Source organism: Lepus europaeus, chromosome 14 (genome assembly GCF_033115175.1).
Source record: "Lepus europaeus isolate LE1 chromosome 14, mLepTim1.pri, whole genome shotgun sequence".
NCBI classification, from domain to species: domain Eukaryota; kingdom Metazoa; phylum Chordata; class Mammalia; order Lagomorpha; family Leporidae; genus Lepus; species Lepus europaeus.
The window spans coordinates 41,958,946-41,970,399 of NC_084840.1; the positions used below are offsets into that span (position 1 = coordinate 41,958,946).

Here is an 11,454-nt window from a genome sequence, read left to right on the forward strand (position 1 = left end):
CCAGTGGTGGAATATTATTCACTCTTTAAAAAGAAGGAAATCTTGATACATGTATGCTACAACATGAATGGAACTGGAAGTCTTTATGTTAAGTGAAATAAGCCAAACACAGGAAGACAAGTGCTGTATGACCTCATTCATATGTAGAATATAAAACAGTTGCTCTCATGGAAGTCAAGAACAGAATAATGGTTCCCAAAGACTGTGGAGAGTAGAGGGGATGGAGGGCTAGGGAGAAGTTTTTCTTAATTTATAGTTAGATACAAGTTACAAGTTCTGGGGCTCCATTGCACAGTAGGATGACTCTAGATAATGACAATGTACTGTTTATTTTTCTTTAAAAAAAAAAAAAGCTGTAGAGGCCAATGATGTGGCATAACAGGTAAAACCACCACCTGTGACACTGGCATCCCATTTGAGTGCCAGTTCAAGTCTGGATAATCCACTTCCACTTCCAATCCAGCTCCCTGCTAATGGACAGGGAAAAGCAACAAAAGGTGGCCCAAGTGCTTGGGCCCCTGGCACCTATGTGGGAAACCTGGCTCAGTCCTGGACATTGCAGCCTTTTGGGGCATGAGCCAGCACATGGAAGATCTCCACCTGTCTCTCCCTCTCTCTCTCTGTAACTCTGACTTTCAAATAAGTATTTTTTAAAAAAGCTGTAAGACAGGATTTTGAATCTGTGTACCATAACAAAGTATGTGTTTGGGGAGAGAGATAGGCTTACAGTGCTTTTACAATACATGCATCAAAATATCATGTGGTACCCCATAAATATGCTATGCATCAGGTTTCTTTTTTTAATTTTTTAAAAAAGCTCTGGCTGCAGATGAAATCTGGTTTAACAATGGATTCTCAACTCTACTGGAAGTAGCTCAGACCAGTACCCCCTCCTTCTTTATTTTCTTCCTTAACTGAATATAATTATCTTCCTTGAAGATGGAAAGACTGCTATGGTAGCAAAGTATATGGAGTTTAGTTTTGGCCAAGCTGAGCTTAAGATGATTTTAAGATAATTGAGTAGCAATTTGAATAGATGCTTGGATTTGTAAGTTTGGAATTTGAGAGAGAAGATTGGACTACAGATAGAAAATTTGGAAGTTTCAGTGCAGCAATGATAGTTAAAACTGTTACAAGGGTAAGGACGTCAACAAAGTAAATGCAGATGCAGAAGACCAGGGGAATAGTGAATGAACCCTGGAAGATACTGGCAAACAAGACTGGAAAGTGTTAACCAATGAGGAGGCCATGAGAGTGTGTGCTTCTGCAAGCTACATGAAGAAAATGCACCCAGGAGGAAGGTGAATGTGCTGGCTACTCACATCAAATAATGGAGATTTTTGAAACAATGGGATTGGATGCAAACACATTTCTGGTTATTTTGGGTATTCTTGTGAAGTTACCATTTTATTATTTTGAAATATTCCTCTTTGATGCTGATAAGGCTTGAAGTATATTGACTGATAGCATCATAGCTTTGTTAGTGCTCACATAGTATAACTTTTTCTGTCCTTTTCACTGATCAGTGCCCTCATATCTAAAGTGTATCTTGTAATATCACCTAGTTGGCTCTTGTTTTGATATTCAAACTGACAATGGAATATTCTTTCCTTTTACACTCTATTACAGATCTAGCTTGTTACATGGTCCATCTTGCTTCTTTGTTCTCTAATTATCCTTTCTGTTCTTTGTTCTTCCATTCAAATTTCTCTGCCTCCTTTTGAATTATGTAGAGTTTATCTTGTCATTTTACTTTAATTTTTAGCTATGCACCTCTGTATTTTATTCAATGATCACTCTTCTCTTTTTTTGAAGGAAAATCTTTGTTATTATGTACAGGAAGCACAACCATGCACCTTTATTCCAGCTTTATGGCGAGTTTGTTAGCCTTAGCCTTTTCCAGTTTGCCAAGTACAAACCATATATTTTAGACCCAGAATGTTGCTGCCCAGTGATGGTGGATCTTATCATACTTGTCTGTGCAGTTAATTTTGATGGCTTCCACCAGCTTAACCAGAGCCCCTTTTCCTTCTCAATTCACCTCTGTGAAACTGACCGTGTTACAGGTTTTCCTGTAGACCAGGTGCCCCAACCAGGCTTTTCTCTTGATGATGCATAAAGGGACACCCATATTATGACAGCAGGCAGGTACGAAGACAACCAGTTTACTGGGATCCATGTCATGTGCAGTCACCACTAGCTGAGCCTTCTTATTCTCCACCACAGTGGTGACGGTGGTGATTCCTGTTGAGAGAATGGTGGTCTCTTCGTGGGGTTGTCCCCTTTGCCAGCAGCTTTCTTTCTCAGTCCGGGCCAACAGCCTCTGCGTCTCTCTGGTCTGTATTTGTGAGCCTGCTTCAGGAGTTCTGCAGCTATCTGGCAGTCCAGGGCCTGGGTGAGCTGTTAATGGCAGGAGGCACTTGCATCTGCATAAACAGGATGGTCCTTTGCTACTGCAGCTAGATGTAGCAGGGCCATTTGGCAGAACAGGTGAGGATGCTTTTATGCTGTATGTCCTGTCCAAAGCCAAACCTTGATGTTTAAAACTGTTCCAACTAGGTTTTTCTCAAACAGAGAATTTACCAATTCCCTAGTCTCCTGCATCTTCATGACAGCAGGAGCCAGGGCTGCCTGCTTCCCATTGGTGTTCCTTCCTTTTAGCATCTTGGGCTAATGGGCACTCTTGACATTATTTTATCATCGTTAATGTTTGCCATTGACCTTTGTTATTTTTAATGTCACTTTATCCACACTGCAAGAATCTAACAAAGCTGTAGTTTCACTAATCTACATCCACCCTTTGTGCTATTTTATCGTACGTTTTACTTTTGCCTGTATTTGAATTACATAATCCATTTGTGTCATTGCATTTTTACTATTGCTGTAGTTAGTAGTCTTCAAAATATTTTTAACTTCGCTTTTATGTTACTTTTCATTCATTCTGTAGATATGCTCTTCAATTTGGGACTAGTTCATGTTTAGCCTGAAATGTTTCTGTATTACTTCTCATAGTATTGAAAATGCTAACAAGGAATTCTCACAGGTTATGTTTGTCTGAGCATGTCTTTATGTGACTTTGAAGTTTATTGTTGGGTGTGGAATTGTTGGGTGGACATTTTTTTTACTTAGTACTCCAAAGCAGTCTTGCCATTATGCCCTGATTTGCATGGTTTCTGATAAGATAGATTGTTCATTTGTTGTTCTCTTGCATACAGTGGTCTTTTCTCTCTGATGACTTTTAGGGTTTTCTCGTATTCTTTGCTTTTCAGCATTTGACTATTCTGTGCCAGAGTACAGTTTCTTCATTGAGGTTTGAGGAGCTTCTTGCTTTCATCAGTTTTGAAAATGTTCTGCTATTCTTTGAATATTCATTCTGTTTCACTTTCTCACTCTCTCTCTCTCTCCTCCAACCCCCCCCCCCATCTCCTTCCATCCCTTGAGTATTCTATTTGCAAGTATTAGACCATGTCGTACTATCCTTCGTGTCTCCAATGCAATTTTTCTCTATCTGTTTTTCAGGGTGTAACAGTTTACATCATTTATATTGACTATCCCCACATTTACTCATTCTTTCTGCTGTGTCTAGACTATGTTAAATATATCTAATGAATTCTTAATTTCAGATATTAGGTTTTTTAGTCCTAGAATATCAGTTTGGTTCTTTACCCACATTTTCCTTAAAGTATTTTTAATTGTTGAGGTCTTTAATCTTATCATAGCAATATCTGTGTCAGCTGTGCCAGGTTCTCTTAACAGTTACTTTCTCACAAGTTTGATTTTTCCAAATCATGTTAGATATTCTGATTAAAGAACTATACAAACTGGAACAAATGGACATGCCCTTTCTTCTGTCTGGAAACCAGGGTGAGTGACTGATTATTTAAATCCAATCAAAAATGTCACTGAGTTGAGGCAGGGTTCCCAATTTAGTCAGCTTCAGTTCACTTCCAGCTTCACGTATATTTACCTGTTTATGCCTTCCAGCTCCATTCCAACTTCCCACAGCTGCTTATATTCAGCAAAATCTTGGAGGGAGGGGAAAAAGTAGAAATGAGGAAGAACCGCTCTATATTGGCCATCTTTCCATTTCTAGTCTGTGACAAAGTACCCACAATGGTTTTAAGTTGTGCTGGTCTAATTATTCCAAAAAGTCTCCCTACCTGCAAAAGACCTAATAATTGTCTTTTTAACATTCCAACTTGACATCTTACCCATAGGATGAAATTGGCTAGTCTTTGCTCACTTTTCTTTGCTCAGCCTTCTCCGGATGTAATTCTTTTACATTTATTTGAACTCATAGCTCTCTTTCTCTCTGCCTTTAAAAACATGCATATCTTGAAGTTTCCCATTTTATTATAGCAGGAGTGATGGTCTGATATGAATTTTATCATCCTAGCTATTACATAATTTTTGACTTGTATCTTCTTGTTTAGCTGCACCCCCCACCCCACCTTCTCTCCAAGTGTCTTCCCTGTAGCCCAGGAAACAGAGGTACAATAGAGCTCCTTCTTTTCAATGCCAAAGTCGTAGCTAAGTGTTAATCACAAATATTGGTATTTCCTATATGTTTTTAGAATACTCTATGATCTGATTTTCCAATTTAGCAATTAATATTCCAGAAAATAGGGAGACTAGTGCCAAAAAAAAAAAATAGTAAATTCCTTTCCTACAAATAGATAGGCTTACATGACAATTATCTTGGATCTAAAGACCTATTTTGAGTGTCAAAGCTGACATTATTTCTATTTCTTTAATAAATTCTAATTTTCTTCTTCTCCTCCCCCACTCAACTCCCAGCAAAATGATGTACCTAGCCAATTAGGCCAAGTTTATGCACTTGGGAAAGCAAAATGGATCAGATCTCATACTTTAGAAATATTGGCTCAGTATACTACAACCTTCTCTAGTGTAGTAACAAAGAAAAGGTAAGGGTTAGTAGAAAATATAGTCACTTTAGTAGTAGATTCAACTCACTTTAATTATTTCCTCTTTTTAAAATATCCACTTTTGGTGCAGGCATTCCGCCTAATGGTTAAGATGTCAGTTAGGATGCCCATATCCCATATCACAGTGCCTGGGTTCAATTCTTGGCTCTGGTTCTTTATTCCAGCTTCTTGCTAAGGCAGACCCAAGAGGCAGCCATGATGGCTCAAGTAATTGTGCTCTTTCCAGCCATGTGTGAGATTTATATTGAATTCCTGGCTCCTGGCTTCAACTCCACCTAAGCTGTCTCAAAGAAATAAATAAATAGCTTTTTAATTAATTAATTAATTAATTTTTTATGGTGGAAAAACATATATTTAGAATTAGCCAGCTGGACTCAGTTCAGATGATCCCAATTTTGTTGGCAACGTCCAGAGCATCATAGTCAGGAGCCAGCCGCACATATGCCTTCTTCTCTCCGTCAGGTCTGATCAGGGTGTTGACTTTGGCTACATCAATGTCGTAGAGTTTCTTCACAGCTTGTTTGACCTGGTGCTTCTTGGCCTTGACATCCACAATGAACACCAGTGTGTTGTTGTCTTCTATCTTCTTCCTGGCCGACTCCGTGGTCAGGGGGAACTTGATGATGGCATAGTGGTCAAGCTTATTTCTCCTGGGGGCGCTCTTCCCAGGGTATTTGGGCTGCCGTCGGAGGCGTAGTGCCTTGGGCCGCCAGAAGGTGGGGGACGTGTGGGTCTTATTCTTCTTGTGGCTGTGGACGCCTTTCAGCACTGCCTTCTTAGCCTTTAAGGCCTTTGCTTTGGCTTCGACTTTAGGAGGGGCAGGAGCTTACTTCTTCGCCTTCGGCTCCATCTTGGTGAAAAGGACTAAATAGCTTTTTTAAAAAAGATTTATTTTATTTATTTGAAAGATAGAGTTATAGAGAGAGGCCTAGACAGTGAGAGAGATCTTCCATCTGCTGGTTCCCTCCCCAGGTGGCTGGAATGGCTGGAGCTGCACAGATCTGAAGCCCGGAGCCAGGAGCTTCTTCCCGGTTTCCCACGCAGGTGCAGGGGCCCAAGGACTTGGGCCATCTTCTACTGCTATCCCAGGCCATAGCAGAGAGCTGGATCAGAAGAGGAACAGCTGGGACTATAACCTGCGCCTAAATGGGATGTCAGCACTTCAGGCCAGGGCCACAGCGCTGGCCCCATAAATAGTTTTTTTTAAAAAAATCAACATCCTTTTGTGGTTGTACTCAATTGACTAGTTTCTTTCAAGAATTCATGTCCACCAGAAAGTTCAGAACATGAGTTTATTGAGGTTATTGGCTCTGCAGATCTTATCTTTAAGACTAGGCCATTCTGGTTTAGAGAGGATCCTAAATCTAATGACTGTTGTCCTTAGAAAGACAGGAAGATATGGAGATGTGCAGAGACATGGGAGGTGGGGTGGGGGGAGGCTATGTAAAGATGGAGGCAGGTTTGGAATGATGTATCATAAACCAAAGGACAGCCACCGATTGCCGGTAACCACCAGAAGTCAGGAGAGAGGCCTGGAAGAGATTCTCCCTAACAGCCCCCAGAAGAAAGCAACCCTGTGGCCATCTTGACTTAGGGCTTGTAGCCCTCAGAACTGAAATAATACATTTCCGTTTTATAAAGTCCCCCAGTTTGTGTAATTTGTTATGGCAGCCCAAAAAATTAAGCACACTCTCATCAATTCTGCCCTTCAAAATGACCCAGTCAAATGAAAGCAAGAAAAATTTCTTGTTATTTTTCTTTTTTCTCTTCTATATTGATAATGACTTATAATGTGGGGAAAGGATTTAGTGTTTGTTTTTGTACTTGTTTATCAGATGTGTCTATAAAGGACAATCAAACTTTTAACTATGAAAACAAAAATAAATAGTGGTCAAAGATGACAGGAAAACACTGGCTGAACAACTGGTGACAATATAAAAAAGTTTTAGAATGTTAGGTATAGATTATTTGACAAGGAGATGTGAGGGTTGATAAATGTGTTGAGTTTGAAAGGCATTGAGAAGTCAAATGGAGACATGGTACACATAGTTAGAAATAAAAGAAATCCAAGTTGTAACTGATTATAGTGAGATTATTTATTGAGCTCTAAATGACAAACACTCTATCAATTGTTTTAGATCACCTAATTTAAGACAACCTATGGGGTCAACATCACAATCCCAGCATTTATATAGGGGAAAAAATTTGAGGCTGTGAAAATTTAAGAAACTAGATGCATATCATATAGGTAAACAGCAAAGCATATATTTGAATATGGGATATATGCAAATATATTCATCCATATGGGATGCCAGCACTGCAGATGGTGGCTTTTACCCACTATGCCACAGCACCAGCCCTTATTTATTTTTTTATTTTTTTATTTTTATTTTTATTTTTTTGACAGGCAGAGTGGACAGTGAGAGAGAGAGAAAGGTCTTCCTTTACTGTTGGTTCACCCTCTAACGGCCGCCATGGCCGCGCTGATCCAAAGGCAGGAGCCAGGTGCTTCTCCTGGTCTCCCATGCGGGTGCAGGGCCCAAACACTTGGGCCATCCTCCACTGCACTCCTGGGCCACAGCAGAGAGCTGACCTGGAAGAGGGGCAACCGGGACAGAATCCTGTGCCCTGACTGGGACTAGAACCCGGGGTGCCGGCGCCACAGGCGGAGGATTATCTTATTGAGTGGGCGCCAGCCCATTTGTTTATCTATTTATTTATTTATTTATTTCAAAGGCAGAGTGACAAAGGGAGAGACTCAGAGAGATCTTCCATCCACAGGTTCACGCCTCAAGTGGCCACATCTGGTGCAGCAGGGACTTGAAGCGATGCTCTCATATAGTATGCTGGTATCATAGGAGATGGCTTATCCCACGTGCCCTGAGACTGGATGTGGAAAACTTCTCCTGGGATTCTGAGTATTGTACTCACAAAACAAGGATCGTCAGTGTTGTTCGCAAAGTCTCCAGTAAGGAGCTTATCTGCTCCGAGACGCGAGTGAAGAACTGCTTCATGCCATTGACAGCACACCCTTCTACTTATAGTAACTTGATGCACTACTCTTGGGTCCCAAGAAGGGCTCAGGCTGACTCCCGAGGAAGAAGAGGTTTTACACAAAAAGATGATCAAAGAAAATTTAAAAAAAAAATGTTGAGAGACAATGCCAAACCCAGGGGTCTTCTGGAAGAACTGCTTCAGCAGAGAAAGCTTTTTGCATGTGTTGCGTCAAGATTGGGCCAGCGTGGCTGAGCAGAGGACTGCGTGCTACAGGGCAATGGGCTGGAGGAAATCAAGGCCTAGAAAGGCAAACAAGTCATCCTTCTTTGTATAACAAGGTGCTGATTGTCCTAGGTCCTAAAAAAAAGGGGGGGGGGATATAGGAGGTACGTTTTTGTTCGTGTTTTCTTGGTTTGTTGTCATTGAAGCTGTAAATCAAGACTAAATTCACATCTTAACTCTCACCTGCATTTGACATTTATGGCTGTTGATGTAAGAATATTTCAGCAATAGTACCTGCTGGCCTTGTTGTGGTCATTGACATTTCCAAGAATTCACTACTGTTAAAGCAGAGTGGTCATGTAAAATGATAAGGCAAACTGGTGTGCTTGGTTATTAACTGATTAGCAATTCTTACAAATTTGAATGTGTCCATGAATAAGTTAATGAGGATAAGGAAAACATTCAGGATTAAGAAAAGCACATTTTGGGCTATTGTTGTAGCATAGTGCATTAAGCCATTGTTGCAGGCAGTGGCAGCCCATATGGGTGCCAATTTGAGTCCTGGCTGTTCCACTTCCAATCCAACTCTCTGCTTATGCACTTGGGAAAGCAGCAGAAAATGGCCCAAGTCCTTGGGTCCTTGCACCCATGTGAGAGACTCAAATGAAGCTCCTATCTCCTGGCTTCAGCCAAGCCCTGCCCTGGCCATTCCAGTCATCTTGGGGAATGAACCAGCAGGTGTAAGATCTCTGCCTCTGTGTGAGAGTGCCTCTTCCTCTCTTTCTGTAACTGACTTGCAAATAAATAAATAAATCTTTTTTTTTTTTTTTGACAGGCAGAGTGGACAGTGTGAGAGAGAGAGAGACAGAGAGAAAGGTCTTCCTTTGCCGTTGGTTCACCCTCCAATGGCCGCCGCGGTAGCGCGCTGCGGCCGGCGCACCGCGCTGATCCGATGGCAGGAGCCAGGTGCTTATCCTGGTCTCCCATGGGGTGCAGGGCCCAAGCACTTGGGCCATCCTCCACTGCACTCCCTAGCCACAGCAGAGAGCTGGCCTGGAAGAGGGGCAACCGGGACAGGATCGGTGCCCCAACTGGGACTAGAACCCGGTGTGCCGGCGCCGCAAGGCGGAGGATTAGCCTGTTGAGCCACGGCGCCGGCCTAAATAAATAAATCTTTAAAAAAATACATTCACAAGACCTTCTTCCTAACAGTATAGCACCACTCATTTTCATTGGCCTTCATTTACAATCAAATCCCTTCCATATTGGCTATGTAAAATACTTGAAGGTACATGAAACAAACCACAAGTCATCACACATATCCAATAAGGACACTATCATAATGATTAATATCCAGAGGTTGGCTTTTTGCAGAGTTGGTTAACTCAGTAGGATGATGGTATCATCAAAGAGCTAACTCTGTTTTCTCAGGTGACTAACTTGTCCCAGTTCTCTGGGACTTCCTTGGCTACAGCACTTAAACTGAGATGTCCTGGGACTCCTGCCCCCCACTCCAAACAAATCTCAACTGTTCGTTACCCTGTTAACTCTGCCATCCTTGGAGTGTTCAGTTTAGTCCTCAGATCTGTCCTCTCATTACTAAAAAGGATAACTTCAGCTTTAGTTCTCTTTTTTAAAAAAATTCAAAGGCGGAGTGACAGAGAGAGGAAGGCACAGATGGGGAAATAGATCTTCCAGTCACTGTTTCCCTCCCCAAATGACAACAGCCAAGGTCAGGATCCAGTAACTCCATCCAGGTCTCCCATGTGAGTGGCAGGGGCCCGGGAACCTGAGCCATCATTCACTGCTTTCCCAGGCACATCAGCTGAGGCCTGGATCAGAAGCAGAGCAGCCAGGACTTGAACTGGTGCTCAGATACGGGATGCAGGTGTTGCAAGCTGCAACTTACCCACTATACCACACCACCAGCCTCAGCTTTGGTTCTCTTTATTCAAATTCAGTGAGATAAAAAAAAAAAAAAACCTCTCTCTCCCCTTCATCTCCCCCTCATATTTAAAAACAATGAAGTATCCTAGATTCTATCCAACAGACTTTCCAGACACCTCATTGGCCAGAAATGTATGACATCCCTGTCCTTCAGCCAGTCCTTGGGAAGGAACAAATTGGCATGACAAGTTAGGTAATGGAGAGTCAGCTGTCTGGGGTTGGGGACATCACGGGAGAAAGGCACAGGGTGCTGATGGATTTAGGTGGTGTCTGTGCAGCAGAGCAGGTGGCTGTCTATGGATCATATTTCTTAATTTCCTTTCATCTCCCCTTCCCTATGGATTCCTCAGGGTAAGGAGATCTCTTTCCCATTCACATTTTAGGATAGCTGGAGGAAGGAAAGGATGGATCTTGCATAGTTTGAGAAAACATCCCAGAAGATTCTGAGATTCACCACTGCGCTATGATTAGAAGCCCCAGGAACACCAGCTAGCTCCACTGCCTTCACACAAACAGCACTGATGTGTCTAGAGTTGCAGCTCCCTAGGAAAATCAGGCCCCAGAAGGACAGATCTAAGATCCTTCATAAATGAAGACAATTTGTTTCCTTATGTTGCCTTCCTTGTATTCTTTTAGTAACATCATTATCCCTAGGTACCATCAATCTACCATTGAAATGTCATCACTTAACACAGTGGCACAGGCAGCAAGAGTAAGTTGCAGCAGGAGGCTTTTGTATGATCTGGTGCTTATTAGGTGAGCTACCTTAGTGTTTGTATCATAGAAAGCTACTCTATGAAAGGTTTCCTAGCAGAGTCACTAATTTATCTATAAAATATCCCTTACTGGAGAAAATGTGCTGCCTTGTCTTCCTGAGCCAGCAAGACTCATTTAGAATTCATGTTCAGTTTTTTTCTTGGATTTCTCAATAGCCAAAACATTGGATTTAAGCCTCAAATGCTCTATCACTGTAGCATTTCAAAGATAGACTGAAGAAGTTTCAAAGTTCCAGGATAAAAAAAAATTAAACCAGAGGTGTCAAACACTAAAGTAAGACATTTTTCTGCCTAAACTGGTAGTTATCTGTGTGAGACTTAAAAATGACTGAAGTAACACCTTCAATATTTTCAATGAACCGCAATACAGTGACCCTGTGAGTTGCTTTTCCACTATGTCTATGCTGAGGATTTTTATCTGCACTTGCTCCACTCTGTAGACCTTACAAACCACGTCTGCCATCTGCATCAATGACAATGACTGTCCTTTGCAAATGCAAATATTTGTAAAATATTCTCAGATTAGGTGTGGACGGAGTCTGCTGATGGTTTAGAATAATTAAAGA

General features: G+C 41.6%; 1 pseudogene; it reads right to left on the bottom strand.

Annotated features, from left to right (window-relative positions):
- Positions 1-1,927: 1,927 nt before the first annotated feature.
- Positions 1,928-2,664, bottom strand: LOC133773412 (large ribosomal subunit protein eL8-like; annotated as a pseudogene).
- Positions 2,665-11,454: the final 8,790 nt, after the last annotated feature.